General features: G+C 43.5%; 1 protein-coding gene and 2 pseudogenes across 2 annotated transcripts in view; 1 reads left to right on the top strand and 2 right to left on the bottom strand.

Annotated features, from left to right (window-relative positions):
- The window catches only part of KIRREL3 (kirre like nephrin family adhesion molecule 3), a 1,017,151-nt gene that overhangs the window by 940,140 nt on the left and 58,161 nt on the right, over positions 1-18,850 (bottom strand). The window lies entirely within an intron of this gene.
- On the bottom strand, positions 15,922-16,040 carry LOC134968407 (5S ribosomal RNA; annotated as a pseudogene).
- Positions 17,817-17,935, top strand: LOC134968172 (5S ribosomal RNA; annotated as a pseudogene).

The following is an 18,850-nucleotide window of genomic DNA, read 5'->3' as shown; positions in this document are numbered from 1 at the left end:
CAGCTCTGTATAATTTTATAGTATGCAAATTATAGATGTTACTTCAGTTCTGATTGGTTGCCATGGGCAACTTCTCCACTGGCTCACTTCTCCGCTCTTATCACTGCTTAGTAAATGTCCCCCCTAAAATACTCACTGGGATCTGTCGGCATTCTGAGCGTCAGGATTCTGCTGTTGGGATTCTGACCACAGGGATTTCATACCCAACCCCCTTATTTATGGTTTTGTATGTGCCAGGCCAGATAACTCCAAGTGCGGCTATCTCGCTGGGCAGTGGCACCTCTGTTGTTTCGCTGATTTTTGCTACGCATTTTTGTAACTCATACCCTATGACATTTGCCGTTTTGTACCATAAACATTGAAAAAAAGTCGCTGGCTAAATCTCATGACCTCCAGACGGTTGTGTCTATGCTCCCTTCGTGATCAGGACCTGGAAGTGACATATTATGAGAGGGCAGGAGAGAACTTCCGCCCTTACAGCACCCAAATGTATTCTCCGTTCTCCGTTCGTTTGAGGTTTTTTGTTTTTTTGTATGCACCATGGGACGCTCGCCACAGATTACTATTCCAAATAGTTTGTGACATGGACCCAGGGGCTTATGGGAAATGGTCCTCTCCACGAAGGGAAACTAGACGCTACCCCTCCAGACCCTGACAAAGTAACATTCTGAATAGAATATAACTTCTCATACTCCACCCCTGGCTGAATAATCAGTTTGCAGTGGAATAAAATGTTTAAACTGTTTGATAGTACAGCCCATGGTTCTAGTTTGCAAAACTGCTCTAGATTATAAAAAATTTAATTATATGCAATTATAAAATGAACAGTATTTCTTGGCCTAGTATGGATTTAAAAGTCATTATTAATCCATTAAGTCATCAGACCTTAAAACCGGCCTTCTATTCCTGTCCCTTTAGTTAATTTACTGTGTGCGTTTTATTCACCCTTCATTTCATCCTTTCTTTCCAGCGTCCCTCACTGATCAGTACAAAGCACGGACGCTGTCTCCACTTGCGCTTATTATTTTAAATCATCCTGTTAGTTTTAACACATGGTAATGCAGATGAGCACTCGCATCTGAAATTCTTGGAGTGGAATAGGTTTCCTTGTAATCAGACGCCCCTTCAGTAAATGAATCTACTTTCATAGCTAAATGCTACTGTACATTCTGTTTTGTTTTTTTTAATAAGGTATGAAAGCCAAAATACAGGTTACCGTAGGTAGGTTAATATCTTCGGCCGTATACATTGTATATGGCGTCATGATCCCATTGTACATTCCAAGGATATGAATAATTATGAACTTGTCCTGTATCAGAGAATGTATGGCCTAGCCCATAGCAACAGGCTTGTCCCGTATCAGAGTATGTTCGGGCCTAGCCCATAGCAACAGGCTTGTCCCGTATCAGAGTATGTTCGGGCCTAGCCCATAGCAACAGGCTTGTCCCGTATCAGAGTATGTTCGGGCCTAGCCCATAGCAACAGGCTTGTCCTGTATCAGAGTATGGCCCAGATTTATCAAGCCTTGGAGAGTGTTAAATAGCACGGTGATAAAGTACTAACCAACCATTTTTCAAACACAGCCTGTAATATGACAGTTAGGAGCTGATTGGCTGGTGCTTTATCACCGCGCTATTTATCACTCCTAGGCTTGAAAAATCTGGGCCTATGTACGGGCCTTGCCCATAGCAACAGACTTGTCCTGTATTAGAGTATGTCCGGGCCTATCCCATAGCAACAGACTTGTCCTGTATCAGAGAACGTATGGACCTAGCCCATAGCAACAGACTTGTCCTGTATCAGAGTATGTACGGACCTAGCCCATAGCAACAGACTTGTCCTGTATCAGAGTATCTCCGGGCCTAGCCCATAGCAACAGACTTCTCCTGTATCAGAGTATGCAAGGGCCTAGCCCATAGCAACATACTTGTACTGTATCAGAATATGCTCAGGACTAGCCCATAGCAACAGACTTGTCCTGTATCAGAGTATGCTTGGGCATAGCCCATAGCAACAGACTTCTCCTGTATCAGAGTATGTATGGGCCTAGCCCATAGCAACAGACTTTTACTGTATTAGAGTATGTACAGGCCTAGCCCATAGCAACAGACTTGTCCTGTATCAGAGTATGCACGGCCTAGCCCATAGCAACAAACTTCTCCTGTATCAGAGTATGCACGGCCTAGCCCGTAGCAACAGACTTCTCCTGTATCAGAGTATGCACGGCCTAGCCCGTAGCAACAGACTTCTCCTGTATCAGAGTATGTACAGGCCTAGCCCATAGCAACAGACTTGTCCTGTATAAGAGTATGCATGGCCTAGCCCATAGCAACAGACTTGTCCTGTATAAGAGTATGTACAGGCCTAGCCCATTGCAACAGACCGGACCTGTATCACAGTATGTATGGGCCTAGCCCACAGCAACAGACTTGTCCCATATCAGAGTATGTTCGGGCCTAGCCCATAGCAACAGGCTTGTCCTGTATCAGAGTATGGCCCAGATTTATCAAGCCTTGGAGAGTGTTAAATAGCACGGTGATAAAGTACTAACCAACCATTTTTCAAACACAGCCTGTAATATGACAGTTAGGAGCTGATTGGCTGGTGCTTTATCACCGCGCTATTTATCACTCCTAGGCTTGAAAAATCTGGGCCTATGTACGGGCCTTGCCCATAGCAACAGACTTGTCCTGTATTAGAGTATGTCCAGTTCTATCCCATAGCAACAGACTTGTCCTGTATCAGAGTATGCACGGCCTAGCCCATAGCAACAGACCCGACCTGTATCACAGTATGTACGGGCCTAGCCCACAGCAACAGACTTGTCCTGTATCAGAGTATGTACGGGCCTAGCCCATAGCAACAGACTTGTCCTGTATTAGTATGCACGGCCTAGCCCATAGCAACGGACTTCTACTGTATTAGAGTATGTACAAGCCTAGCCCATAGCAACAGACTTGTCCTGTATCAGAGTATGTCCGGGTCTAGCCCATAGCAACAGACTTGTCCTGTATCAGAGTATGTCCGGGTCTAGCCCATAGCAACAGACTTGTCCTGTATCGGAGTATGCACAGCCTAGCCCATAGCAACAGACTTCTCCTGTATCAGAGTATGTACGGGCCTAGCCCATAGCAACGGACTTCTACTATATCAGAGTATGTACAGGCCTAGCCCATAGCAACAGACTTGTCCTGTATCAGAGTATGTACAAGCCTAGCCCATAGCAACAGACTTTTACTGTATCAGAGTATGTCCGGGCCTAGCCCATAGCAACAGACTTTTACTGTATCAGAGTATGTCCGGGCCTAGCCCATAGCAACAGACTTGTCCTGTATCAGAGTATGCACGGCCTAGCCCATAGCAACAGACTTCTCCTGTATCAGAGTATGCACGGCCTAGCCCATAGCAACAGACTTGTCCTGTATCACAGTATGTACGTCTTCCACTTTAAATATGAATTTGAAGTAATTCCCTTGTACCAATAACAATAACCTAGGGAGGAGGGCTAAGGGGTTTTGGAGCAGCAAAGGTGAGCCGCAGGCTACTGACTGCAGACATGTAAAGTACTATTAATTGGAACTGAGGGGGTTTAATGAAATTCAAACTTAAAGTCTATTTACCCGGAATCATACTTTTCCATAGGTATAACAGACTGCGGTTCCAATAAAATAACTCACGATAGGCCCTCTTCATATCTAATGCTATCAGATGGAAGAACAGAGTTCTGTCTTTATTCCTGCCTGCTCTTATGACTTGGAAGACAGGTGATACAATCCTGTATATCAGCGACGTACCTATGCAGCCAAGATTTATAGATGAACAAATTTATTCCAAGTCTGCATTAAAAACGTGAAGCTCCGACAAATGCTACACACAGAAACACAGGGAAATATAATGTATAGGTAAGACTTTACATGTATTCATTATAAGGGTTATTAACAATTCCTATTCTACACAATCTCTTGCAAACAATCAAAGGCAGAACGCTCCATATATTATAAGATTATACCAAGTAAGAAAATCCCCAGCAGATTAGGCAATATTTTTTCCAGTTCGCCTTTTAACTAAGCAATGATTTAGCAAAGCATTAATGCATATACATCGGTGCGGTTGGCAAAGGCTGTTAATTGGAAACTGATAAATGCCATTGGGGTCACTCTGAAGGGTCAACTCGACCCCCCTTTTCAGTAGAGGGAGAAGTAAGATATTGCTCAGTTAATAATTCAGGACCCTTTATCCAATGGAAGTTAATACATTATTAACCATGCATTATCCAGTGTCTAGATTTATTGTACGTTACTGAATGAGAAACATGCCCGGCTCGGATGATGTGGGACATTTAATGTGTGTAAACTTTATCATCGGGGAGCTGTACTAAGCCTTGGAGATTGATAATGTGGAGAGATAAAGTAACAGCCAATCAGCTCCTAACTGCCATGTTACAGGCTAGTACTTTATCTCTCTCCACTTTATTCCCACAAGGCTACATCTGCCCCATAATCTGAAATCCTGCTACCCCAATAGTACATTAGGTGATGGCGAATTGTAGCAATGAATATTTTGCACAATACATAACATAAGTCAGTCGACAGGCCCTACTTACTACGTCAGTGTTTTTAAGTTGTGTTTCAATGAAAGAGTATGTTAAAGGTAGTTTTAGAAATAATGCCATTGTATAGTGGTTAAGTGCTACCAAATTACCAGTTGACAGACAAAGAGCGCTAGACGAAGCTGGAACACTAGTAACGAGACGCCCGTCTAAAGTCACCCTAAGAACATCAATCTTACAACTGACAACAATCGCTTCCCATCCCCTCGTTACACACGTCCCAGCTTTTCTGCTATTTAACGCTGGCTGAAAGTCACATATAATGGGTGCTGCAAGAAATAAATAGACGCGGCTATTCCACCAGACATCTAACAGACAGCCAAATGGCAGAGATTGAGATGAAGCCTTTGAATTCCACGGCCGTCCTTTGTACGACTGACAATTAGATCTTGTCTTTGATTAGGCTCTCTGTTTATATGTCACAATAATGGTTTTCAGTTGTGGATGTTCTATGGACAAACAGCAAAGATCTGCTGGAACTGTGGCTGGTGGCTGTACTGGTTCCCAGGCGTTAGTTAATAGAGCGGTTCCTTAGAAATGTCCAAGCTTTATATTGCGGGCCAGCTGCCCACTAACAATTCCCCAAATGACGTTGTCAGAACCGGGCGCCCTGTAATGCTGTAACATAGGACGTATATTGCTCTGTATTCCTCTAGAAAGTAAATGCAAATGTTGGCAACTTGGCTGTAAAGTAAAGTAGCCCATACACTTGGGAGATATCAGATACAATCCTTCGATTCCGACCGCATCTGTGAGATACTGTAAATCGAAGGTTTGTATTCACATTTTAGGTACCATGTGACGCGATGCGCGGGCACGCCGGTCGAATGTCGCATCGCAATATATTAAGCGCTGCACTAAATAATTATCGCATTGCAGTGCGATCGCATGTGTTTTTAAAAACACATGCAATATATTGCACTGCAATGCGCGTTAGTCACCAGGCGGGAGCGACGTCTGGCCACTCCCACTTGGCGGTGACGTGCCCATCACGTGATTACCATGCGATCTATCGCATGATTGCCTGGTAATCACTTTGGCAGTTCAGGTGCGATTTAAACACACCTGAACTGCCGGTGAGATGTCCGCGATGTCGCGTCGCGGGGCATCGCACAAGTGTATGGGCACCATTATGGTTAGGCTAAAATTAGCCATATACTATATGTTATAATAATAATAATTTTATTTATATAGCGCTCTTTCTCCAATAGGACTCAAGGCGTTTGACATTCTCCAGTCGCCAGAACATGTTGACATTTCTGAATTTTGTCATTTTACACGTTGACCATGTCCACTATACTATGGGCAGTATCCAATTAGCTGCGGAATCGCAGGCATTTTTTTTGCACAGGTTTTTTTTTGCATCTACTGCGCAAAAATTGCAGCAAAAATGATAGCTTTTTGCGGGTATGCGTGCGCCCTATCCTATTCCACCGATTCCAAATGTGCGAAAATGGAACTTGGGTGGGGAAAAAATATCTGTGAAAAATCAGTGTGAAAATGGGGAGGTCAGCCTGTACCTCAAAAAAAAAAATGCTAAATTAACACAGGACAACAGCATAGAAGTGTATTACATGTCATATTTAATATATTTGGGGTACTTAAATTGGGTCAAATGGCTGTTAAATGCATTAAAAATAATAATAAAAAGGCAAGTTTTTTTCTGCAAAATAAGGGCTCAAATTGAATTCAGGGTACATAAAACTGGGTATAAATATATTTGGGTATTTTATGACTTTAAAAAAAAAAGTGTAAACAGAGCAAGCACTTCCACCTGCAAGCCTAAAAACACCTGTCCCACTTATAAAGCACCCCAATATACCTATCCTATATCTTGAATCCCAAATTCCATCACTTTGCACTTTTTCACCCCAAAACTGACATGGGCCAATTAAAAATAAATAAAATCTATTAGTGCCTAATTAGTCATTGAGGGAGTCCTCAACCAAATTCCGCCATTTTTACCTTAAAATAGGGATATTCCCCAACTTTTCACCTGCTCAGAGTAGGTGAAGTGAAATTAATGGTGAAATGATTGGGTGAAAACTTTTTACAGCTAATTGGATAGGGTTTTTTAGCGATTTGCGGTAAAAGTTATTTTTTTTCACCCAAAAACAGGTTATCGACTCTAATAGGACCCCCCCCCCCCCCCCCGCTATATGTTAACATTCTGACAGTCGACATTTCAAACCTGAACAAAAATAAACAAATAAACCTTTTGGCACCATGCGCTTCATAGAGCGTCACTCTTCAGTACAGAGACGCGGCGCAATCCTCAGAAAGACGGAATACCCCAGTGTCCGTCTATACAACCCCAATAATGAGAATACATCTACCTTATACTATGTGTGTCATGTTATTTTGAATGAGCTTGCTCTGTTTTCTGATTTATGGAATAATTAGACGGTGAAGTGTAAAGGGGAGTTATGCCCCGTCTTCATTTATTTATACACATGCAATCCCGATGATCTAAGGCATTGTGAGATCCCCTATTGCCTGCTGAGACCTAGGAACACTTGTTATGCAGCCCAGTGAGTCTTCAGCATAGGGTAAGAGATGCTGATTTCAGATCCCCTCTGCCACCCTAACACAATAAAACCCATCTCACGCTGGACCTGAGATTTCACGGCCAAGAGCTGCACGCGGTGTCACGAGAAGCTGCACCTAATTGATCGATGTCTCCATCAGGTTTTATAAATATGAAATGAAAACACCGCTGCAGCTAAGATAGCTCCAGGCATCAATCACCGAGCTCCCCCCTCCACGCGGCAAAGACATATATTGCCCCTTACCGCAAGACGAGGCGAGCTGCCTGCTGGAATCATTATCGGATAAGCCCGTGCAGGGAGCAATGTGCTGCAGAGCCGCAGCCATTTCTTTCACCTCGGAGAGTCCTGTTAGGTGGCACATCATTTACCCACAGTTAGAATTGTAAATCAATGTTACCACCAGGATATTCAGTTCATTTTGTAAGCAGTCAGAACTAAATGTGTTTTTACCTCAAAGATTGAATTTTATCTCTGTATTAGTATGTATGGGTATTTATTGTGATCATATGGTGCAAACACAAAAGTGCAGCTTGTGGTTTTAGTTATCAAATGCTATGATTGTCTGAACAGTATAAAGTCTACCATGTGTTCTGTAGTGTGTCATTGCGGTGTAATGCGTGCAGGCCTAGAACTAGAGATGAGCGCCTGAAATTTTTCGGGTTTTGTGTTTTGGTTTTGGGTTCGGTTCCGCGGCCGTGTTTTGGGTTCGAACGCGTTTTGGCAAAACCTCACCGAATTATTTTTGTCGGATTCGGGTGTGTTTTGGATTCGGGTGTTTTTTTCCAAAAACACTAAAAAACAGCTTAAATCATAGAATTTGGGGGTCATTTTGATCCCAAAGTATTATTAACCTCAAAAACCATAATTTACACTCATTTTCAGTCTATTCTGAATACCTCACACCTCACAATATTATTTTTAGTCCTAAAATTTGCACCGAGGTCGCTGTGTGAGTAAGATAAGCGACCCTAGTGGCCGACACAAACACCGGGCCCATCTAGGAGTGGCACTGCAGTGTCACGCAGGATGTCCCTTCCAAAAAACCCTCCCCAAACAGCACATGACGCAAAGAAAAAAAGAGGCGCAATGAGGTAGCTGTGTGAGTAAGATTAGCGACCCTAGTGGCCGACACAAACACCGGGCCCATCTAGGAGTGGCACTGCAGTGTCACGCAGGATGGCCCTTCCAAAAAACCCTCCCCAAACAGCACATGACGCAAAGAAAAAAAGAGGCGCAATGAGGTAGCTGTGTGAGTAAGATTAGCGACCCTAGTGGCCGACACAAACACCGGGCCCATCTAGGAGTGGCACTGCAGTGTCACGCAGGATGTCCCTTCCAAAAAACCCTCCCCAAACAGCACATGACGCAAAGAAAAAAAGAGGCTTTTTACTGATATTTGGTGTTTTGGATTTGACATGCTCTGTACTATGACATTGGGCATCGGCCTTGGCAGACGACGTTGCTGGCATTTCATCGTCTCGGCCATGACTAGTGGCAGCAGCTTCAGCACGAGGTGGAAGTGGATCTTGATCTTTCCCTAATTTTGGAACCTCAACATTTTTGTTCTCCATATTTTAATAGGCACAACTAAAAGGCACCTCAGGTAAACAATGGAGATGGATGGATTGGATACTAGTATACAATTATGGACGGGCTGCCGAGTGCCGACACAGAGGTAGCCACAGCCGTGAACTACCGCACTGTACTGTGTCTGCTGCTAATATATAGACTGGTTGATAAAGAGATAGTATACTCGTAACTAGTATGTATGTATAAAGAAAGAAAAAAAAACCACGGTTAGGTCACTGGTATATACAATTATGGACGGGCTGCCGAGTGCCGACACAGAGGTAGCCACAGCCGTGAACTACCGCACTGTACTGTGTCTGCTGCTAATATATAGACTGGTTGATAAAGAGATAGTATACTCGTAACTAGTATGTATGTATAAAGAAAGAAAAAAAAACCACGGTTAGGTCACTGGTATATACAATTATGGACGGGCTGCCGAGTGCCGACACAGAGGTAGCCACAGCCGTGAACTACCGCACTGTACTGTGTCTGCTGCTAATATATAGACTGGTTGATAAAGAGATAGTATACTCGTAACTAGTATGTATGTATAAAGAAAGAAAAAAAAACCACGGTTAGGTCACTGGTATATACAATTATGGACGGGCTGCCGAGTGCCGACACAGAGGTAGCCACAGCCGTGAACTACCGCACTGTACTGTGTCTGCTGCTAATATATAGACTGGTTGATAAAGAGATAGTATACTCGTAACTAGTATGTATGTATAAAGAAAGAAAAAAAAACCACGGTTAGGTCACTGGTATATACAATTATGGACGGGCTGCCGAGTGCCGACACAGAGGTAGCCACAGCCGTGAACTACCGCACTGTACTGTGTCTGCTGCTAATATATAGACTGGTTGATAAAGAGATAGTATACTCGTAACTAGTATGTATGTATAAAGAAAGAAAAAAAAACCACGGTTAGGTCACTGGTATATACAATTATGGACGGGCTGCCGAGTGCCGACACAGAGGTAGCCACAGCCGTGAACTACCGCACTGTACTGTGTCTGCTGCTAATATAGACTGGTTGATAAAGAGATAGTATACTACTAATATTATATACTGGTGGTCAGGTCACTGGTCACTAGTCACACTGGCAGTGGCACTCCTGCAGCAAAAGTGTGCACTGTTTAATTTTAATATAATATTATGTACTCCTGGCTCCTGCTATAACCTATAACTGGCACTGCAGTAGTGCTCCCCAGTCTCCCCCACAATTATAAGCTGTGTGAGCTGAGCAGTCAGACAGATATATAATATATATAGATGATGCAGCACACTGGCCTGAGCCTGAGCAGTGCACACAGATATGGTATGTATGTGACTGAGTCACTGTGTGCTGTGTATCGCTTTTTTCAGGCAGAGAACGGATTATAAATAAAAGTGGTGGTCACTGGTCACTATCAGCAAAACTCTGCACTGTACACTACTGAGTACTCCTAATGCTCCCCAAAATTAGTAAATCAAGTGTCTAAACGGAGAGGACGCCAGCCACGTCCTCTCCCTATCAATCTCAATGCACGTGTGAAAATGGCGGCGACGCGCGGCTCCTTATATAGAATCCGAGTCTCGCGATAGAATCCGAGCCTCGCGAGAATCCGACAGCGTCATGATGACGTTCGGGCGCGCTCGGGTTAACCGAGCAAGGCGGGAAGATCCGAGTCGCTCGGACTCGTGAAAAAAAACATGAAGTTCTGGCGGGTTCGGATTCAGAGAAACCGAACCCGCTCATCTCTACCTAGAACTGTCATTGCAGCCACTTTTCCTAACACAGCGCCTGATTCTGACGCAGCCGATTTCAGCAACACTGTCACGTCGGCTTCACATTACAAAGCAGAAACGGGGTAAATTAGTTGACGGGATCAGTACGGGAAGCCGGCATGCTTGATCCTGACGTTGGAAATACCGACGTCAGGATCCTGATTGCGCAGAAGCTGACAGGGGTGAGTAAGGGGTGCTATACCCTCTCCCCTACCCCTCCCTACCCGCTGTCTAACCCTAACCTCTCTCTGGTAATCTGACTGCCAGGTTCCCAACAGGCGGAATCCTGACTGCATCCCGATATGACAGCCCATATGAGACACGAATGTCGGTTAAACAAACAGTATTTGAGGAGAAAATGTGACTCGTAATTAGGTACAGAGTAGCCCAAAGTGACAGTAAGTATATTTTTACTTTTTCACATCCCCAGTTTGGCCAAAAAAACCTGTGACTCATAATTAATGGGCCCTCAGAATGTTGTGGGTCTCGCTGCGTCTCACTGGCCTGCCATACTGTACTTAGGTTTCATCTTTTATTTTCTATATATTTAATCGGCTAAGCAAATTTTTTGTGAGAGCAACTACTCCGCAATGACATCACAGATTTTGCTGGTTCATGTGTCATTCGATAGTGTACGTGATGTAGATGTGCAATCAGGTCGCACAATTGTGATAAGTGGTCAGGTTGTTGAGGAATAACGCGTCAAAGTCGTGATTTTTTTTCCCATAGGAAAAGCATTGAGTGGCGGGGGAAGCGCTTTTTCCCTTTGGGTTGGAAATTGCGGCGAAGCCCTTGCCAATTTTTTTCTGCCCTAACTTCGGTTGATATAATGAATTCTTTCTGACACTTTGGGGAAACAGTAAATTTTCGGGATACAGTAACATTTCAGGATACAATAAACTGTCGGGACACAGGAAACTTTTGCTTTCGGGATACAGCAAACTTTTGGCGTATAGTAAACGTTAGATGAACGCATTGCAGAACACACAATACTTTTGTTTGTTGGTCAATTCTGAGCAACGCGGCTGACTAGTTTATATTATTCTGCGAGCCGAAAGATAAATGCAGCCCAAACTCCTCTTGGATGCTATTTTTATCATTTCGGACGCAATTGATCAGGTAAACAAAGTCTCATCATCGGTATCTGTAAAACCAGATCTGGCGCACACGTGTGTCCTACGAGTCCCAGGCAGATGGGGCCTTTGCTTTCAGTGTCCTCTCGGACCTCAGGCTTCCTCTGCTGTGCAGCACAAGTGCTAAGCTGTATGTTACACTGTTCGGCCTCATCCTGCAGAACGCCATTCTATTTTAGCGTATCTCCTGACAATGCACTGCCAGTCTAATTTTCACCTCTCCTTAGGCCAAATCACCATCTCAGCTCCTCTGCGCTGTCCCCCTCAGACTGTCACAGTGATAATGTCCTGTTTGCACTGCCAGGAAGCGACACAGTGCAGAAAAGTTGCTGAATGGCTCCTTCTTCCCTTCCCGCTCATCGCTCCTCACAGTTACCCCACCCCTCCCTGCTGTCTGCTTCAATAAATGAAGGGTTGTCCTCTCACTCGCTGGCTCTGCCGGTTCCTCCACAAATTAAACCTTCCTGACAGATTCTATCTGCCTCTAGTTCTCTATTACTCTCTTTGCTGGAAGTTGGGCGCTGCAGTGACAAACGTGTCCTGACACACGCACTGTCTCTCCATTCAGATATGTTTTCTTGCTCATCGACCCTAACTCTCTGTCTCTGTGTAATTTCTGTTGGCTGAGGCAATCCCCTGGTGATATTCATCTGCACTCCTTTGGGGCTCAGGCCTCTCCTGTGAGATGCGTTTGGCATGCACAATCCCGAACATGCCAGGTCGCAGAGTCCCAGGCAAGCTGGCGCAGGTCGCTTATGCCCTCTCCCCCGTGTCTTTATCCGTAATGGTAACTGGAACCGTCCAGTCACAGACGTAGCCACTGACACGGAATGCATGCTTATTAGTAATCAAGGTAAATAAGGAGTGGATGTCAGTTATCCGGTAAGACACTGGTGCAGAATAGATGTACGGTGCACATATATACATATACATCAGTAGAACTCAGTCGCTGTGGGGTGTTCACTAGACCATGGGACTATTGTTTGTGAGCAAAGCACAAAAACAAACAAGTTTGCACCTGTACAAACCATGTTGCACTGCAAAGGGAGAAAATACATGTATTTTTTATTTTTGCATGTAGGGTAAATACTGGCTGCTTTTGCCTGCAGCCCACACATGCTGGACAGCTTTAGTTCTCTACTGCAAATTACATTTGAGTTTGGACAAACCCAGGGCTGTACTAAAGTATGTGGGGGTCTCTTCCAATAAAGTGTGAGCACATTATACTGGCAATGTTTTTAAAGAGTATAATGTGCACATACATCTAGCATTAACCACACTGTAGTACGCCCAGTTCACAGTATGCCACAGACAACTCTCCTGCAAGTCCCATTTTTTCAGATTGTCCCCCCAGCGGGCTGTAGTGTCTGGCAGGGTGTGAAAAGTGTGTGTGTGGGGTGGGGGAACACCGTCACTGCTGCTCTATGCAGAGGATTGTGTGAATAGATGCCATGCAATGCACACGCCATCTATTCACAGTGCAGAGGGACTGCTGGGTACGCCCCTACAGTGATGTAAACAGGGGATTTGCCTTGAAGCTCCGCCCCCTTTCAACGAGGCTCTGCTCCTCTTTTGGGCATACCAGTTTCCCCAAAGTCAATGTTGGGAGGGATGCACAAAGAATCACCAGTTGAACTATGTCACAATGCCCCCTTCATGCTGGCGAAGCAGCTATATGTGGGGCCCCTCTCTGCCCTGTTGCAAATCCAGAGCTGATTGTGAACCAAAGATGGCCCTGGAACAATGTCTAGAAGCTACGTCTTACCGCTGACAGCCAGTACTGCCAGGAAGCAGAGGCCAGTGAAGCTTTAATGATAAATTGCTGCAACCAGGGCCGTCACCAGGGGGGGACTGCAGGGACTGCAGTCCCGGGCCCTGACACTCAGGAGTGCCCGCCTCTAGTTCCTACACAGTGTAGTTGTCACTGGTGTGGGCTGGGATCTGAGCTGGGCAGCCCCTGGTACTTGATTACATGGCTCAAGCTTAGTGACCACCTCATATGTGTGCGGCCATCCTTACTTCTGCAACTTCTACTAGCCAATGGTGATTTATTACATAGAAATGGTGTCACCCGCTATCAGATGTCCAGGAATCAGCCATGCTTTCTTATATCAGCCATAGCTATTACCGTGTACATTGTCCGAGAGTGACGAGACAGTGACCCTTCTAATACCTGAGGGGACTTATGCATTGTTTGTCTCATACTCCCGTTCTACAGTATTAAGCACATGATAATGATTGGCTGCTGCAATCTCTGTCGCTGCTCTTCCCCCTGTTTCAATAAGAAAAATGATGACCAAAAACCCGCACACGTTCTTTGTAACAGAAACATTTTGTTCTTCACTCGGGCGCGTTGCTGCTGTTGCGGCGTGAGCGGGCACCACACAGACCCTGTGTGCTCTCTGACAGATCCTATCTGGCAAGTGTTAGCTCAGCTCTCTGTAGATTTATTCCACGTGAGTCCTGCGCTGCAGCCAGCAATCTCTCCCTCTCCACACATTGACTAGTGTCACACTGACAGTATTTGCTTTAGGGTTGGCCCTGAGAGATTTTCTCTCCTCAATGAATCCTGAACTCAGCAAACTTTCCACAGGCGACTGTAATTATCTCCCAGACTCTGGCAGCTGAAGCCTGAAGTCACTTTATTTCTATCACCCTTGAGTATCAAATAAAATTTTCAAACAATTTTCGGCAAAGATTGCGAGGGCTGGCTACATTGTGTCTCATCCTCTGCTGCGCGGTGATTGAATTAAATCTTTGGTTTTCTGTGTTTAGAAAAATTGCATGGCTGCCTGACCAAACCGTAATGTTATCACAATGAAATGCAATATGTGCGATTCCTGCAATTTAGCTCCAAATGCCCCCATTTCTCCAAATTCATACTTATTTCATGTTGGCCTTCTAAAGCCTGTACATATATATATATATATATATATATATATATATATATATATATATAGTATTCGGCCTCTAGGTCGACCGCACTTAAGGTGGGTACACATTGAAAGACATATCTGCCGATCAATTGATCTGCAGATATATCTATGGACGGATCGGGCATCCATCGGGGACTGACGTCATGAACTGGGCGGACATGTACACACACCCGCCCAGTTCAGCCGTCAATCGCCGCCGGCCACCGCAGCATGTGTACAGGCGGTCGGCCGACCGCCCGTACACACACAGCGACGCGCCAATATATCGGTAGATATATAGTCCGTCGGCTGTGCTGCGGGGCCGACGGGATATGTCTGTGAACGACGGAGTTCACAGACGTATCGGCCGTACACACTGGCCGACGGACCCGCGATATATCGGCCGTTCAAGAGAAGGCCGATATATCGGCCAGTGTGTACGGGCCTTTAGATCGGCAATGTCTAGGTCGACCACTGTTGGTTGACAGTAACTAGGTTGACAGGGTTTCTAGGTCGACAGGGTCTCTAAGTCGACATGTTCTAGGTTGACAGGTCAAAAGGTCGACATGAGTTTTCCACAATTTTTTCTTTTTTTGAACTTTTTCATACTTAACAATCCACGTGGGCTACCATTGGGAATAGTAAGCGAAGCAAGCCATGCGAGCAGACGCAGTGCACTAATTGGGGTTCCCGGTCACTGTACGGACAAAACGACCCCCCCCCCAAAAAAAAAAATACTCATGTTGACCTTTTGACCTAGACCATGTCGACCTAGAAACCCTATCATATGTAGGAGGGAATACCGCACAGGATATAGTTAATGTTAGAGAATAATTTGCTAAATACCAAAATAGAATGATTGAAAGAAAACTCTGTTTTCTAGTTCTTATGTCATTTGGCGGTGCACCCTGAGTCAGTATTGAAACATAGAACAACAAGGAGAAAAGAAGACCTCTTTTGTGGGCGCACTCTTAACTTCAAACAATGTGTAGATTAATCAGAATAGGTTAGAAAATCAACTTTATTTAGTATCACAAATTTAAGATAATCAGTGGTTCATGAAGAAAATAACAGTCAACAGGTGATACTAAGTGCTGATATAGGATAAAAACTGAATTCCGGCTGACGGAGTAAGTTCTAAATATTGTAAGCAATAGCTTCGATATTGGACGGTACGTTCCAATGACAAGTGGATCCCTGCTCTGTGCTTTTATCAAAATAAACAGATAGTAAAGCCTGGATACTAATTATATTGTGGATGGAAATACATATCATAACCAGCTAATTATGAAAAGAGAGGAAAAAGAGTGGGAAATAAGATAGCAGAGTGAATCTGCTATCAGTGTTAGACACTGAGCATACTGAACCAATATGAGCTCTACTAAACTGAGTCTTCCTCAATGGTCACCCACTTGAGTACTGACCCAGCCCAACACTGATTAGCTTCCGAGATCGGACAGCCTCGGGCGTTTCCAGTGTGGTATGATAGTAGAGAGAGTAAACGATGATTGGAAGCTCTGGAATCACTGATGAGAGTTCACGAATTACACAGTTATTCAAGAAAGATGACAGAAATAAGCCAATAAGGGAAACCAGATGGATCTGCTGCCAATGTTAGACAGGGGCGTGGCCGTGAATCAATGGTGAGAGTCCATGAAATAAGAAGTAGGTGGAAAAAGGAGAGAAAATAAAGAAAATACACAATAATGACAGTCCTGTTTGGGCTATTTGAAATTCTTTGACAAAGAGCAAATGTGTATGTTTATAGCAATAGCTGAATAAATTAGAATATTATTGCTCTGAAATTAGCTGGATTAATGATAAGTACCAGGTAAAGTATGGTCTCCGTGAATGTAGTTTTCTACTAGAGTACAAATAGTACAATGGGGTAAATTTACTAAGGTGGGAGATTTTTAGAACTGGTGATGTTGCCCATAGCAACCAATCGGATTATATCTATTATCTGCTAGAAGCAGCTAGATAAATGGTAAGTAGAATCTGATTGGTTGCCATGGGCAACATCACCAGTTCTAAAAATCTCCCACCTTAGTAAATTTACCCCACTGTATCAAAAATATCCAAATACAAGGTGTCTATGATAAAGAAAAGAAACAGAGCCAGATGTAAGGATAACAATGTGACAAGTATACGAAGGTGTCTCCTGACTTAGAAAGGCCTACTCAGGTTCAGAAAAACCACTGCCCATATCAAACTGAAAGGATATATTATATATATTCTCTTATTCTTAAAAACTTAGTAAATGAAGCCAAGAGTGAGTAACTGTTGATAAAGAAAAAGAAAAATAAAGAAAAATAATAAATGTGACCGAGGCCAAGGTGTCTGATACTGTTATATACCATAGCGTGCCTTACTGTCAGATCATGTGTGGTGATAGGATGCATGTGTTATAAAGTGCACCTGCATAAATATAACCCTTATGTACCCTTACACCCAGCGCGGGTAATATCAGTTTTCTTTATACCTTTCACCACGATAATCTTATTGAATGGTGGAATTACCAGATTGTGGCCCGCACTGGTTGGACATTTAATTTTATCCGCTCTTGTGAGCAATAGGTTATTGGACATACCTCACTTACTACTTGTGCATTGAAATCAGTACTAACAGGTTTTCAGATCTTATGGTGCATCTTCAGCCTTTACATATCAGCAATATTTATCTATTTTATGATATTGCTTTTATCAAAGTTCATTATTGATTTACATATGTATTGTGATATGGGCAGTGGTTTTTCTGAACCTCAGTAGGCCTTTCTAAGTCAAGAGACACCTTCGTATACTTGTTACATTGTTATCCTTTCATCTGGCTCTGTTTCTTTTCTTTATCATAGACACCTTGTATTTGGATATTTTTGATACATTGTACTATTTGTACTCTAGTAGAAAACTACATTCACGGAGACCATACTTTACCTGGTACTTATCATTAATCCAGCTAATTTCAGAGCAATAATATTCTAATTTATTCAGCTATTGCTATAAACATACACATTTGCTCTTTGTCAAAGAATTTCAAATAGCCCAAACAGGACTGTCATTATTGTGTATTTTCTTTATTTTCTCTCCTTTTTCCACCTACTTCTTATTTCATGGACTCTCACCATTGATTCAGGGCCACGCCCCTGGCTGACATTTGCAGCAGATCCATCTGGTTTCCCTTATTGGCTTATTTCTGTCATCTTTCTTGAATAACTGTGTAATTCGTGAACTCTCATCAGTGATTCCAGAGCTTCCAATCATCGTTTACTCTCTCTACTATCATACCACACTGGAAACGCCCGAGGCCGTCCGATCTCGGAAGCTAATCAGTGTTGGGCTGGGTCAGTACTCAAGTGGGTGACCATTGAGGAAGACTCAGTTTAGTAGAGCTCATATTGGTTCAGTATGCTCAGTGTCTAACACTGACAGCAGATTCACTCTGCCAACTTATTTCCCACTCTTTTTCCTCTCTTTTCATAATTAGCTGGTTATGATATGTATTTCCATCCACAATATAATTAGTATCCAGGCTTTACTATCTGTTTATTTTGATAAAAGCACAGAGCAGGGATCCACTTGTCATTGGAACGTACCGTCCAATATCGAAGCTATTGCTTACAATATTTAGAACTTACTCCGTCAGCCGGAATTCAGTTTTTATCCTATATCAGCACTTAGTATCACCTGTTGACTGTTATTTTCTTCATGAACCACTGATTATCTTAAATTTGTGATACTAAATAAAGTTGATTTTCTAACCTATTCTGATTAATCTACACATTGTTTGAAGTTAAGAGTGCGCCCACAAAAGAGTCTTCTTTTCTCGTTGTTCGACCTAGAAACCCTGTTGACCTAGAATCACTGTCGACCTAAGTGTTGTCGAACCTCCATGCCACACCCTATATATAGGTTATCATAATTGATACAGTTGCATTTGGATTTCTCCGGGTGCTTCGGTTTCCTCCCACAATCCAAAAACATACTGGTAGGTTAATTGGCTTCCGACAATAATTAACCCTAGTATGTTTAGGGCAGACTAGACGGGCCCGAGTGGTTCTTATCTGCTGTCAAATTCTGTGTTCAGATGGTGTTATCTAGCGCCAAAAAGTGTTTGTTTTTCTTGCTTGATGCAATGCAGATTCCACCGTCCCCATAGAGGTCTATAGGATTGGCGGCAAGTGGCGCTAAATAGGTGAGCACCGGAGGAATCACTGATGACCAGACCCATTTATCACAAATACGTTCAGTTCTAATAAGCTTCATAATCTCATATAATGCATCTGCGTTATCAACAGACCATTAATA

Source organism: Pseudophryne corroboree, chromosome 10 (genome assembly GCF_028390025.1).
Source record: "Pseudophryne corroboree isolate aPseCor3 chromosome 10, aPseCor3.hap2, whole genome shotgun sequence".
Taxonomy (NCBI): Eukaryota; Metazoa; Chordata; class Amphibia; order Anura; family Myobatrachidae; genus Pseudophryne; species Pseudophryne corroboree.
This window is presented reverse-complemented; position numbering and strand designations above follow the sequence as displayed.